Source organism: Lipotes vexillifer, unplaced genomic scaffold, assembly GCF_000442215.2.
Source record: "Lipotes vexillifer unplaced genomic scaffold, Lipotes_vexillifer_v1.1 scaffold914, whole genome shotgun sequence".
NCBI classification, from domain to species: domain Eukaryota; kingdom Metazoa; phylum Chordata; class Mammalia; order Artiodactyla; family Lipotidae; genus Lipotes; species Lipotes vexillifer.
In genome coordinates this window covers 4,138,946-4,152,299 of record NW_006780388.1, presented here as the reverse complement: position 1 = coordinate 4,152,299, position 13,354 = coordinate 4,138,946, and positions in this window count along the sequence as shown.

Here is a 13,354-nt window from a genome sequence, read left to right as displayed (position 1 = left end):
CCAGCCCTTGAGACCTGCTCATCCTAGTCCTCTGAGCAGCAGCTTCCTTTGAGGATGGCTGAGGAGATGTAACCGCCCTGGTTGGGACCTGGCCCCTAAGCCTCCTGGGTCCCCATCGCAGGGTGGTGGCAGGAATGTTCTAGGACTTTGGCTGGCTCCTGTCCCGTCCTGGGGGCGGGAGTGGTGGAGGGACACCCAGGAGCTCACAGCGTTCAGTCACACCGTGAAGCTGCAGTTGGCGTGGGCTTCTGTGGAGAACCCCAGTCTCAGAGGTGGGCTTGTTTGTAGGACAGGAGCTGCTGATTGGCCATCTGTGGTTTGGTGGCCGGCAGACACGTTCTCAGTGCCCGAGGCATGCAGGCAACCAGGCGGCGGGAGGGTGTGGGTGCTGGGCAGGCCCCCCGGTCCCTGGGGTGAGGAGTACTGATGGTGGAGGTCTGGGAGGGGGCAGAGGGGGCCACCGTATCCACCTCCAGGAGACGCACACAGCTTGGTGGCCTGCTGCCCGCCCCAGCCTGGCCACTCACACCCCCAGGGCTGTGCAGGAGGTGGGTGCCTCTCAGTGCTCTCCAGTGACCTTGTGTCTGCTGGCATTTCTGACAGGCAGGGGACAGTGTGCTGCAGAGGAGCTGGTCCACACCTGCTCTCGGATCCCTGCGACCTGCCTCCCACCTGCCCAGCCTGAGCGCCAAACCTGACAATTCCAACAAGAGTGTCTGAAGCAGAGACTGGCCTTTCCTCTAGGAACCGTGCTGCATCCACATTCCCTCCCCATGGCCCTGTCTCCCACGCATGGGGGGCAGGGACTAGGCAGTGTGGCTGGCCTTCTGACCTGCTCACACACGCTGGGGAGGTCTGGGTTCCAGCGCTTCGAGAGTGTTGAGGAGGCCAGGACGCAGGGGTGTCCCCCTTGCACAACCCAGGGTCAGGGCTGTCCCGCCACCCCAGCCCCTGCCTAGGCTGGCCTCCTTTCCCCTCCTGCCTGCATCCAGTGGGTGTCCTGAGGTGGCTCCCATGGCCTGGGTGGAGAGAAGGGGGCATTTCAGGCTGTCTTCTCTTCCTTGCTCTCCCGCTTTGAGACCTTTGCTTGGCAAAGAGATGCCAAACTAGGGAGGCTGGAGAAGCGTGTTTAAGCCTCTCCACAAGACCTGTGTCCTGGGTCCTCTCCCCGGGATGTAGGCTGCAGAAGGGACCTCTGCCGGCCTCCAGTGACATGGGCAGCGTTGCTCCCCACCTGCCCTGCAGTCTGTCCTTTGCTGGGACATCCCCAGAGGACTTAGTCCTTGGTCATCTAGGGGCTCACTTTCTAGGTCCTCCAGGTGGCCTGTCCCCATTGTCACCAGCACCCTCCCTCAGGCCCAGGGAGTGGGGGATCTCTGGACCCTCAGTTCTTCCCCAATGACCACTCATTGACACACACCCCGGCCAGGACCTAAGGGGGCCACTTGGATACTGGGCTTGTTTTCTGTGCTGTTTGTTACAAACTTCAAGGTGCTCAAAGCTGTCGGTCTGCCCTCTGGCTGGACATGTGGCTTGGGTGCCCCCTTCCTCCCTGCCTCCCACCCTGCCCCCATCTGTACCATCCATTTGCATAAGCACGGGTCCTAGAGTTTTGCCAGAAAATGCATTTACTTGAAAAATAATCATTTTCCTGTGAAAATATCTATTCATTGGACTTCACAAATGTTTTTAGAAGGAGGAGGAGGGCACCTGAACAGAATCACTGGTGATCTGGGTGTTTAGTGGTGTGTCTACTTCCTGTCTTTTTCCTGTGAAGAGTTTAGAAAACACTTTTTACCTAATGCGTGAAGCCCTGGTCCTGAGGCAGGGGGAGCCCACCCTGAGGTGAGGGGAGGCTCTCTGCTCCCCTGGTGGGAGGGGTGTCCTCCACAGCTGGTCCTGGAGGGGGGCGGGGGGCGCTGCCTGCCCTGCAAGCTCCTGGTGCTGCCACTAGAGTCCTGAGCTTGAGCCCTCTGCCCCAGATATCCACACCCACCTGAGTTCTTTCCCACCTTCATGGGTGCAGGGGCATGGCAGGGAGGCCACTGGGCAGAAGGAGCTCCGCTTGCCATTTAAACAGAGACCAGGGTGTGGTGGCATCAAGTCTACCAGCAAGGCAGGCAGATGGGCGCTCGTGATGCCACGGGAGGAGGAAAGAACTATGAAGGCAGTTCCTGGGGAGCTGCAACCATAGACCCCATGTGCCAGAGAGCTGAGGCCTGCCGTCCCTGGAGGAGACAGAGAAGGCCCTGGGGAGGGTGTCCCGCCAGCCACATTCAAAGGCCCGGGACTCAACAGCAGCGTAGCTCCAGGAGGACAGAAGAGAATGAAAGGAGTGAGCCTTTTATTACTGTTAGTCAGGATTCTCCAGGAAACAGAGCCAGTAGGATATATATAGATCTGCAGGAGGAGATTTATTATAGGGACTGGCTCATGTGACTGTGGGGGCTGAGAAGTCCCATGATCTGCCAACTGCAAGCTGGAGACCCGGCAAAGCAGACGGTGTGATTCAGTCTGAGCCCGAAGGCCCAAGAACCAGGGGCTCCGACAGCCAAGGGCACCGCAAGGTGGATGTCCCCGCTCAAGCAGAGAGCGAGGGAATTTGCCCTTCCTCAGCCCACACTGATGAGGGCAGGTCTTCCATCTACTGAATCAAATGCTAATCTCTGAGAAATAGCCAGAGATACCGATTTACCAGCTATCTGGGCATACATTAGCCCCGTCAAGTTGACACAAAGTTAAACATCACAGTTGCACACACCATGAGGTCCGTGCCCATGCTCATCGTCTGCATGTGGTGGTCAGTTTGGCTGTAAGGAATCTGCCTCGCTGTTTGGCTTAGTCCACCAGCCCCGGCTGTCATCCTGTAGGTCCAGGACACCTGCCGGGGGCTTGAGGGTCATGGGCACACCTGGCGCGTGTCACTTGCCAGGTGAGCTCTGGGACGGGCTGGCAAGGAGGGCCAGGTGCACATGGTGACGGGGTTAACACCGGCCCCAGCAGTGGCACTCAGACTCGGTGGCAGTTGGCAGAGAACTAGGTTGTCCCCTTCCACATTAACAATCTCTACAATTCCCTTAGAAAACGCCAGGTTCTCTGAAAGGAAGGATCATCTTTTATGTGTGAACCTCAGCTGTGGAAGCTGATTTACAGACCCCGCCCACCCCGAGTCCCCCTTCCATGGCATGAGGATGCCTCACGTCTTTTCAGAACTACACATAAAAACATCACGGCCGGGCTTCTCTGGTGGCACAGTGGTTAAGAATCTGCCTGCCAATGCAAGGGACATGGGTTTGAGCCCTGGCCTGGGAAGATCCCACATGCTGCGGAGCAACTAAGCCTGTGTGCCGTAACTACTGAGCCTGTGCTCTAGAGCCCGCGAGCTACAACTACTGAGCCTGCGTGTCACAGCTACTGAAGCCTGTGCGCCTAGAGCCTGTGTTCTGCAACGAGAAGCCACAGCAATGAGAAGCCCACGCACCGCAATGAAGAGTAGCCCCTGCTCTCCGCAACTAGAGAAAGCCCGTGTGCAGAAATGAAGACCCAACACAGCCAAAACAAAAACAAAACAAAACAAATAAGTTAATTAAAAAAACAGGAAGCATCATGGCTACAGTATAGGGCTGCCCACCACCGGGGTGCAGCCTTCCAGCCCCTGCTCCATGTTGTACATTTTTATTTTTATTTTATTTTATTTTATATTTTTGGCTGTGTGTCTTCGTTTCTGTGCGAGCGGGGGCCACTCTTCATCGCTGTGCGCGGGCCTCTCACTATCGCGGCCTCTCTTGTTGCGGAGCACAGGCTCCAGACGCGCAGACTCAGTAGTTCTGGCTCACGGACCCAGTTGCTCCGCGGCATGTGGGATCTTCCCAGACCAGGGCTCGAACCCGTGTCCCCTGCATCGGCAGGCAGATTCTCAACCACTGCGTCACCAGGGAAGCCCTGTACAGTTTTTTGAATGAATATGTGAATGACCCCTGTGTGTTCTGAGCCACACAAGGTGTCCCCGAGGCGTCGCCATGATGCAGTGAACTTTAAAATTCACTTAACTAAACTGTTAACTTGGGGGAGTTTCTCCGCCGACTCATGTTGCCATGGTAACTTGGTAAAACTCACTGGCTTGCCTGTGCTTTGTCTGCGGTCACCGCGGAAAGGGCTGGAGGTCGTGCTGCTTTGTTTCTTGGTCCCTTGGTTGGCATCCTCCACATATAGGTCTCTGGTGGCCCTGCACACTGTGGGACCTGCCAGGGCTGGGCCACCCCGATGGAGGAGGAGACTTGGGAGGCTGAGGCTGACCTCGCCCGGACACAGTCCACCCACCAGGTGCACACTGAGCCCTTTGCCTGGTGCCCTGGCTGGGGGCTGGCACAAGCACGACTGTCCCTCCGGAACTTCCTCTCGGCCATGCATGTGGGCTCGCGGAGTGAAGCAGGGAGAGATGGTAAATCCCCAAGCACCTTGCCAGTTGGAGGCTCAGCAGATGTTCCCCTCTCCTCTGATCCTCACATTGCTTTGTCCTTCTCGTGTGGGTCAGACTGAGCCTGCCTTGCAGTGGTCACGCCCCCACCCTGGGCTGTGTGTCCAGGCGGGGTCCTGCTCGCCCCTGGCTCTGCCCCGAGGCCCGATCAGAGGGGCTCTCCGGGGTCAGGGCTTCCCAGGCCGGGGAGGGGGCTGGGCGTGGGCCCCTTGGGGCATTTCCCTCTGGGCACTTAGGCTGGTCTCTGCTGGATGCTGCAACAGATACAAAGAGGGGATGTGGGGGGAGATCCTGGGAAGTTCACAGGCTCCAGGGGTGGGATGCACTGGAGCTTGGGGACAAAGCTGGGGCCCAGGGTTTGGGGGTTCTTCCTTCTCCCACTTGACCTGCCCTGTGAACCTGCCCCTCCCCTCGCTGCCCTTCTGCTCTCTCTGCCGAGGTCCCAGCCGCCCTGTGTGCAAGCTGTAGCCCAGCCCCCTGAAAAGAGATGGCATTCCTTCTGTTAGACACACATCCCGGTTCTTGGGAAAGGTGCTCCCTTCGGGTCAGGGTCTGGCTCTTGCTCAATAAACCATGGCCAAGGGTTGACTGCATTATATGAACCTGGCAACTCCCACTGCTTGTAGAAAACGCGTGTGAGCAGGCATCCCATGTGGGTCCTGACTCACATCAAACACACTCACTAGAAACCAGTGTGTAGACCAGCGTGCTGTGTGTGTGTGTATGTGTGTGTGTGTGTGTGTGTGTGTGTGTGTGTGAAATCGCATGAGTCTCAGGTCCCCTCTCTGGCAAAACCCGAGGGCCAGTGGGAGATGGCAGAGGCTCCCTGCTCACCTCTTGGGCCAGAGTTCTGCCCAACTCGGCTCTTCTGTCCTAGGGGCCGTGGGGGACCGGATCCTTCTTTGGACTTCCCTTTTCCTTGCTTGTGCTAATCGGGCCCTTCAAGGGAACAGCCCCTCCGATGGGACTGCTGGATTTCATGTTTACCACTGCATCCTGGTTCAGGTCTCTGGGATTAGACCTACATTACCCTGTCAGCAGGCAGAGGTTTCTATAACTCTTAAGTCATTTATTTACTGATTATCTTGCACTATTTCCTAGGTGACACATATTATTAGTATGGAGTTCCTTAACTCAACTCCCAGAGGATAACTTTATTTTCACATTTTGGAGTATTTGGGGGGCACCTCATCGCATCCCTACATCAGAGCATCTCAATGAGACAGCACCTGACAGGTGTCTGCTGAAGAAGGAATAAGGAATGTTAGGAATATGCAGAATTGACGTTTAACTTTTCCACCGTCACATGTAATTTGGACAATTTTTACCCCATGGGACGAGAATGGTGTGAATTATATCTTCACCTCTGGAAAATGTGACCCGAGGCTAAGAAAGGAAGTTCTGAATCTGCGTACAAACCTCTCCCCGCCTGGTGCTTGGCGCCCATCCCCCCGCCGTGGGCTGTGATTCTGGCTGCAGGGGAGGCGTGGGAGGTGTGGGATGTGGGCACTGTGGGGACTGGAGATGCCTGTCCTCACAGGAAGATGGGACCAGGTGCCAGCGACTGCAGAGTGAAGTGTTAAAATAAGAAAATCATCCAAACCTTGGCTGAGTCAGGAGGAGTTAAACTGTGCCTTACAAACTCATGGTCTATTTTTACTCTAAGAAATGTACTTTACTAAACTTGAAGGTGAGAAAAAAATCCTTCCCCACTGAATAAATATCAGTAAACAGGAGTATGGACTGTGCTCTTGGCTTCAGGAGGCCATGGGGAGGGTGTGTGTGATCTAGACCTAAAATTGACTCTGTTCTCAAGTTTACTTACCCTACACAAAATGTATATGTAGTTCTAAAATTTTTTAAATTGAAAATATTTGGCCAGCAGTTTGTAGCTTGATTGAGGTATAACTGACATTCAGAAGACTGCACATGAGTGAAATCTACAGTTTGGTGAGTTCTGACATTTCTACATCCGTGAAACCATCACCACAATCAAGAGGATAAACATACCCATCGCCTGTAAAACGCCTCCTCCCGCCCCTTGGAAACCCCCTCATTTCTCCTTGCCCCCTCATCCCCAGGTGACCCAGCCAGGATGGCAGTTCAGGACTGGGAGGGGGAGGCCAGCCTCTTCTGGGTGGGAGGAGAAGGTGGGACAGGAGGTAGAGGTGCTGGGCCCTCAGCCAGGTCCAGAACCCCTTTCCTGGGGCGCCCAGTGGCAGGCTGTTTGGTGGCCCTGCTCCTCCCTTGCTCTGGCCCCATCACGGGCCTGTGGCAGGTCACTTTGTCCTGCAGAGTAAAGTTCTGCCCCCTCCTGCTGTCCATCTCTAGGGCACATCCATGGCCTCCCTGGGGCACTAGGTCCACCACTGGCCAGCTGAGAGGCTTCCCCTTGACTGCAGGCTGGCTCCTCCTGGAGCTCTGGATGGAGGGCTTGCTCCAATTGCAGATGTCCAGCCCAGCACAGCCCGTAGTGCTCGCTGAGAAGGGACCTGTCACAGAAGCATCTGTCCTGTCCCCATGGGAGGTGGGCTTCTTTAGACACCCTGAGAACTGCTCCACAACTCTCTGGTCTGGGTTGCCAACATCACTCCACCTTGGACACAACTTACTTTCAATCTTCAAATGGCTGATAGGGATGGTCTCACAAATAGGTGGTGGAAGAACAGATGGTTCTGGGAAACCAGCTCATTAAGTGAGAGAAACAGAAGTGGGTCCCTATTTTACACCACATTTTTAAAAAGTCCAGGGACTTCCCTGGTGGTGCAGTGGTTAAGAATCTGCTTGCCAGGGCAGGGGACACGGGTTCTAGCCCTGGTCCGGGAAGATTCCACATGCCGCAGAGCAACTATGCCCGTGTGCGCCACAACTTCTGAGCCTGCGCTCTAGAGCCTGCGAGCCACAACTACTGAGCCCATGTGCCACAACTACTGAAACCCGTGCACCTAGAGCCTATGCTCCGCAAGAAGAGAAGCCACTGCAATGAGAAGCCCACGCACAACAACGAAGAGTAGCCCCCGCTCGCCGCAACTAGAGAAAGCCCGTGCCAGCAATGAAGACCCAACGCAGCCAAAAAAAAAAAATTCCAAGTAGCTTAACGACATACTTGAGAAAGGAAAAGCTATAAATAGAGGTGGATATCTTTGAGACTTTGGGTACAGGATTTACTTACTGAATTTAAAAAGTGTTTAATTATGAAATCCTTAAAATACGTGGACAAGCCTGGACGCACATGTACTCACCCGCCAGGTTTACCAGATGTTGGTATTGTGTCCTGTTTATTCCCAGTCTGCCTGTTTTGGGAGGAAATAAATGTTACAGGTACAGCTACCTTTTACCACTTTCCTCCTCTGTCCCCCTCAATATAATTCCCACTTTCGTTTTGGTATTTTTACTACAAATGAAGGTGTTCAAAAACAATATATGTATTGAAACTTTGCAAAAATGGTATTACACAGTATCTGTTCTGTAACTTGCTTTCTCACACAGCTTGTTTTAGAAGTCTGCCCATGTGGTTGTGTGAGGATGTGATCCATTTGCTGAAACTGCCCAGTATTCCATCGCAACAGACTTCCCCTCAGCCAGCCAGCAAGCTCTTCACAGCACTACGGAAACCAGGGCTGCCTCAACACCCCTTTCCTGCCTCCTCTTGGACCTGAAGGTGGAGAAGCAGGAGTGCCAGGTTAAGGGGACCCAGAGCTTCAGCTGTATTAGTTCTGTGAATCCCCACACTTGGTTGACATCATACTAAATTTCTACTGATTGATGTCAAATGCTATCGTTACTCATTCCCTTGATTATCAGTGTGGTTAAGCATCTTTTTATATGTTTATTGGCCAATTGAGTTTCTTCCTCTGGAACTGCTTATTTGTATTCACTGCTGATTTTTCTACTAGGTTGCTGTTCTTTTACTGTTTTTTGAGGAATTCTTGTGTATTCTGGAAAAAAAACCATTGTCAGTTACATCTGTTTTAAATATCTCTTCCCAGTTGCTATGGGAAATTCATGTGTTGAAGCCCTAGCCCCCAAAGCAATGGTATTTGGAGATGGGGCCTTTTGGGAGATAATTACCATTAGATGAGTTCATGTAGATGACCTCCCATGATAGAATTGCTGCCTTATAAAAAGAGGAAGAGGGGGCTTCCTTGGTGGCGCAGTGGTTGAGAGTCCGCCTGCCGATGCAGGGGACGCGGGTTCGTGCCCCGGTCCGGGAAGATCCCACATGCCGCGGAGCGGCTGGGCCCGTGAGACATGGCTGCTGAGCCTGCGCATCCGGAGCCTGTGCTCCGCGACAGGAGACGCCACAACAGTGAGAGGCCCGTGTACCGCAAAAAAAAAAAAAAAAAAGAGGAAGAGGGAGAGATGTCTCTCTTCACCATGCTAGGACACACCTAGAAGAAGACCCTCACCACAAGCTAGGAAGAGAGCTCTCAACAGGAAGGAATTTGCTGGTGTGAAAAGTAATGAAAGGAAACCTCACCAAAATGGAACCAGGGTGCCAGACGGGGGAGCTTTCATGCACATACCACTCAACATCAGCACAGATCCCAACATGTCCCAGCAGGAAGGGATACTACTTTACTACCCAGGAGAAGGAAGAAACAATTTCTCTTTGACCAGCAACAGTCCAGCTAATGAAAGACTGTCACAACTCAGCCAATGAAAAGCCACTGCACCTAGAACTCCCAGTTTCCTCCAATGGGCTCTTTGTTTATGACAGCTCCTCTCAACTCCTCCTTCTCCCCTATAAAAGCATTTCCTTTCCTTTGCTGGACATAGTTGCATGTCTCCAATTACAACTCTTTGTGGCTTCTGAGTAAACCAATGTTGCTGGTAAAATAACTGGCTTTTTAATTGTTTTAGGTTAACACTGGCATCTTGAACTTGCATTTCCCAGACTGCAGAATTATGAAAAATAAATGTGCTTTTTAACGAACCAGTACATGGCATTTGGTCACAGCAGCATGAGCAGACTAAGACACCAGTCTATGATGTGTCTTTCATCAAACAGAAGGATAATTTTTTAAAATTAATTTTTACTAAGGCATAATTTACATACAGTAAAATTCATTCTTTGTAGTGTATAGTTCTGTGAATTTTGACAAACACATTCAGTTATAGAACCACTATTACAATCAAGATATGAAACAGTTCCTTCACTTCAACAAATTTCCCTCTTCCCCAGCCCTCCCACCCCCTATTTGATTTGTGTCCCTTTACTTTTGGAAAGCTTAAATTTTAAGGTATTTAACTAAGTCATTGTCTTTTTTTAAATGGTTTGTAATTTTTATTCTTGTGTAAGAAACTTTCTTTCTCCAAGGTCATAAAGATATTTTTCAATGTTTTCTTAAAGTTTTAAAGTTTTGCTTTTTTTTTTTTTTCTGGCCACACCTTGTGGCTTGCAGGATCTTAGTTCCCTGACCAGGGATCGAACCTGCACCCTCAGCAGCATGGAGTCCTAACCACTGGATTGCCAGGGAATTCCCTTGCTTTCCACTTTTATGTCTTTGATGGCTCTAATTATTTTTGTATCTGATATGACATAGGGATCTAGTTGTAAGGTTTCTGTACAGACAACTAGCACCAGCTATAGAAAAGTCCATCTTCCTTATGATTAGCAAAGCCACCAAGGATAAAAATGATGGGTTTGACTACCCAAAATGAAAGATTTATGTCTAATCTTCCCCAACCCGTAGAGTTCATGAAGGGGTCACAGGCAGGGAGAAGATACTTGCAACATCCAAAACATATGAGGGATTTTACCTAAAGAAAAAGTCAGAGAACCCAAAAGAAAAGCAAGTGCTACAATTGGGCAATTCACAGATCCTAGTGGTCAGTAAACACAGTAAGAAACACTCAACCACATTAGCATTCAGCTAAATTCAAATAAGACAAGATGAGCTGCCGTTTTAAGTTCATCAGACTAGCAAAAATGGGGGAAATCATATGTAATCTCTTTTGTAATTTTGGTGTATTTCCACATTTTAAAAATGTGCATTAGGGCTTCCCTGGTAGCTCAGTGGTTGAGAGTCCGCCTGCCAATGCAGGGGACATGGGTTCGTGCCCTGGTCCAGGAAGATCCCACATGCCATGGAGCAGCTGGGCCCGTGAGCCATGGCTGCTGGGCTTGTGCGTCCGGAGCCTGTGCTCTGCAGCGGGAGAGGCCACAACAGTGGGAGGCCCACATACTGCAAAAAAATTAAAAAAAAAAAAGTCCCGCCTGTTATTTTTTAATCCAAGGGCATGTTATCTGCTTTGGTCTGAACATAATTAATTCCAAAAAAAAAAAAAAAAAAAAATGTGCATTAAATAAGATAGATTTGTGATCAAATTTATCCTTGCCTGTCACCTTCCCCTTCCTCCTGTCAGTGGCCAGATCTCACCCAGGTGGTGGAGAGGCCCTATCCCAGGAGAGACATGTGCATTCTTCCACTGAGGCTTCTTGACCTACTTTCCCTTTGCTCCCTTGTCAGGTCCAACAGGGCTGTGCTACACAGCTAAGAATCTGCTGAGTCACCTTGCTGGTCTTCATTTTCCCATCTTTCTCCATAGGTCAGAGGTCACCAGGGAAAAGGGATCAAGGAGACCCATTTGCTTGAGAGTTCCAAAAGATAAGTGTTTAACCCAGGTACCTTTCAAAAAGAAAGACTCACAGAGGGAGGTTTTCACAGACATTCACTCAGACTCAAAAGCCAACAGATGTGAGCTGCACCCCACCCTCTCCCTTCCTCTTCTGGGTACCTGTTACATGGCTAAATTAAAACGTGCATGGGGTGGGCATGGAGGAGCAGGTTAAAATGGCAGCAGGGGCTGCTTCCCTTGAGCTGGTTCATTTCATCCTGAATGTTAGAGATCAAAAATGTCTAAAGGGAGGACTTCCCTGGTGGAGCAGTGGTTGAGAGTCCACCTGCCAATGCAGGCGACACAGGTTTGCTCTCTGGTCCGGGAAGATCCCACATGCCATGGAGCAGCTAAGCCCATGCACCACAACTACTGAGCCTCCACTCTAGAGCCCGCGAGCCACAGCTACTGAAGCCCACATGCCTAGAGCCTGTGCTCCACAACGAGAAGCCACCGCAATAAGAAGCCCGTGCACTGTAACGAAGAGTAGCCTCCGCTTGCCACAACTAGAGAAAGCCCGTGCGCAGCAACGAAGACCCAACGCAGCCAACAATAAATAAATAAATAAATTCATATATTAAAAAAATGTCTACAGGGGATGCTCGAGGTCCAAACACCCAGTCCAAGTGCCCAGGAACTTGTTACCTTTAATATTTCAGGAACAGAGTTTCTTGAAGTGGTCTAAGCAGGAAGGTGCATGCTTTCCATGCTGGGGTTCTGTTTGGGTGCATCAGCCAGCCAAGAAATGCAGATTTTTCATGAATTGGCACAGCAGCAGTAGGAGTGCTGCTTCCTCGGGGCGCAGCCCTTGCCTCATTTGGTTTTACCTCCTCCACATTAATACCCTTATTTAGAAAGGTTGACACATCACTATAACTACCTCTGAAAACTGTATCTGGCCAAAGGCACCAGTCCAATTTCAGATTCTTGCCAAACTGGAGATAATTTATTTTCTTTGAATGCAGTATCTTCCTCATGAAAGCATACAGCTCTTATAAGAAATTGAGAATATAGTTTTTGGGTTGCGGGGCGGTATTCCTTTGCCCTTCTTTTCCCCAATGCCAGCCTCACAAAATCTGGTGCCATGTGCCCTGGGATTTTGTCATGGGATATGAATCAGTTAATTAACACACTGCTCCTCACGGTACACTTGGAAACAGGTTCAGTTTCCTTTGGTTCTTGCCAAAGATGCTTATGAACATACCTAGTGCTGGTGCTTTCCCCGATACATCTCATTACAGGCTCTAAATGGAGCCTGTAATGTTAAGTGCACCTCGCCTGAGGCCTGGCAGCTCACCGGCTCCTATCCAGCATGTCTCCGCTTTCATGCCTGCTTCAAGGTTCCCATGTTGCTGCCTGGCACCCTGTGTCCCCACTGACGATAGTGACATCTAGAGAAACACATGTCAGTTGTCAAAGACAGCCGCAGTGCTTGGGAGGCTTGACCGTACACCAGTGATGAACACTGGATATCCTACGGGGAAAAAAGCACTTGTCATAGATTTAAAAAAAGGTATCAGTGTTTGGCCACGCGTTCCTTCGGTCACAAGTGATGGACCTCATTTTCAGGGCCCTTCCACACTCAGGCGGGGGCTGCTGCTCTTGCTGCCGCAGGTCAACGCCTGGACTTTTCCGCGCGACGGGCGTCTGCGGAGGGAGCCACTTGCACTTCCCCCGCCCCATTAGAATCGTGTTCGTTGTTTATCAATTTGTGGGAGCGCTTTACACTTTCAGGACTCAGTCCATCCGTCCAGTGCGTGGGTCGATGACGTCACGCCCGGACCCACAGCCTCTTGCTCCCACCTCTTGCTCCCAAACATCGGTATGCGGCGAGGGACCGAAAACCCCACACCACGCAGCCGCGCCGGCGCCTGCCTTTATAACAAGGCGGCGAGGGGCGGGGGCCAGCGTGCGGCGCGACGTGATGACGTCAGCCCGAACGGGCGGGGCGAGGGCGGTGGCGTGCGCTCTGGTATCTCGGGTGCTTTCTCGTCGTCCGCCTAGGCTGCGTCCCCCTCAGCGTCCACCTCTGCGTCGTCCTCCTCATCAGGGTCTTCCTCCTCCTCCTCCTCCTCAGGGTCCCCTCCTCGGCGTCCCCCTCCTCAGCGTCCTCTCCCCGCCCTCCCCCTCGACTTTCCTCGGCCGCCCGCCGCCGCCATGGGCCCGCGCCCGCCGCGCCGCCGGGCCGAGGACAGCTGAGGCGCGGCGCGAAGATGGGCGAGGGCGAAGCAGGGCCCGAGCGCCAGCCCGAGCAGG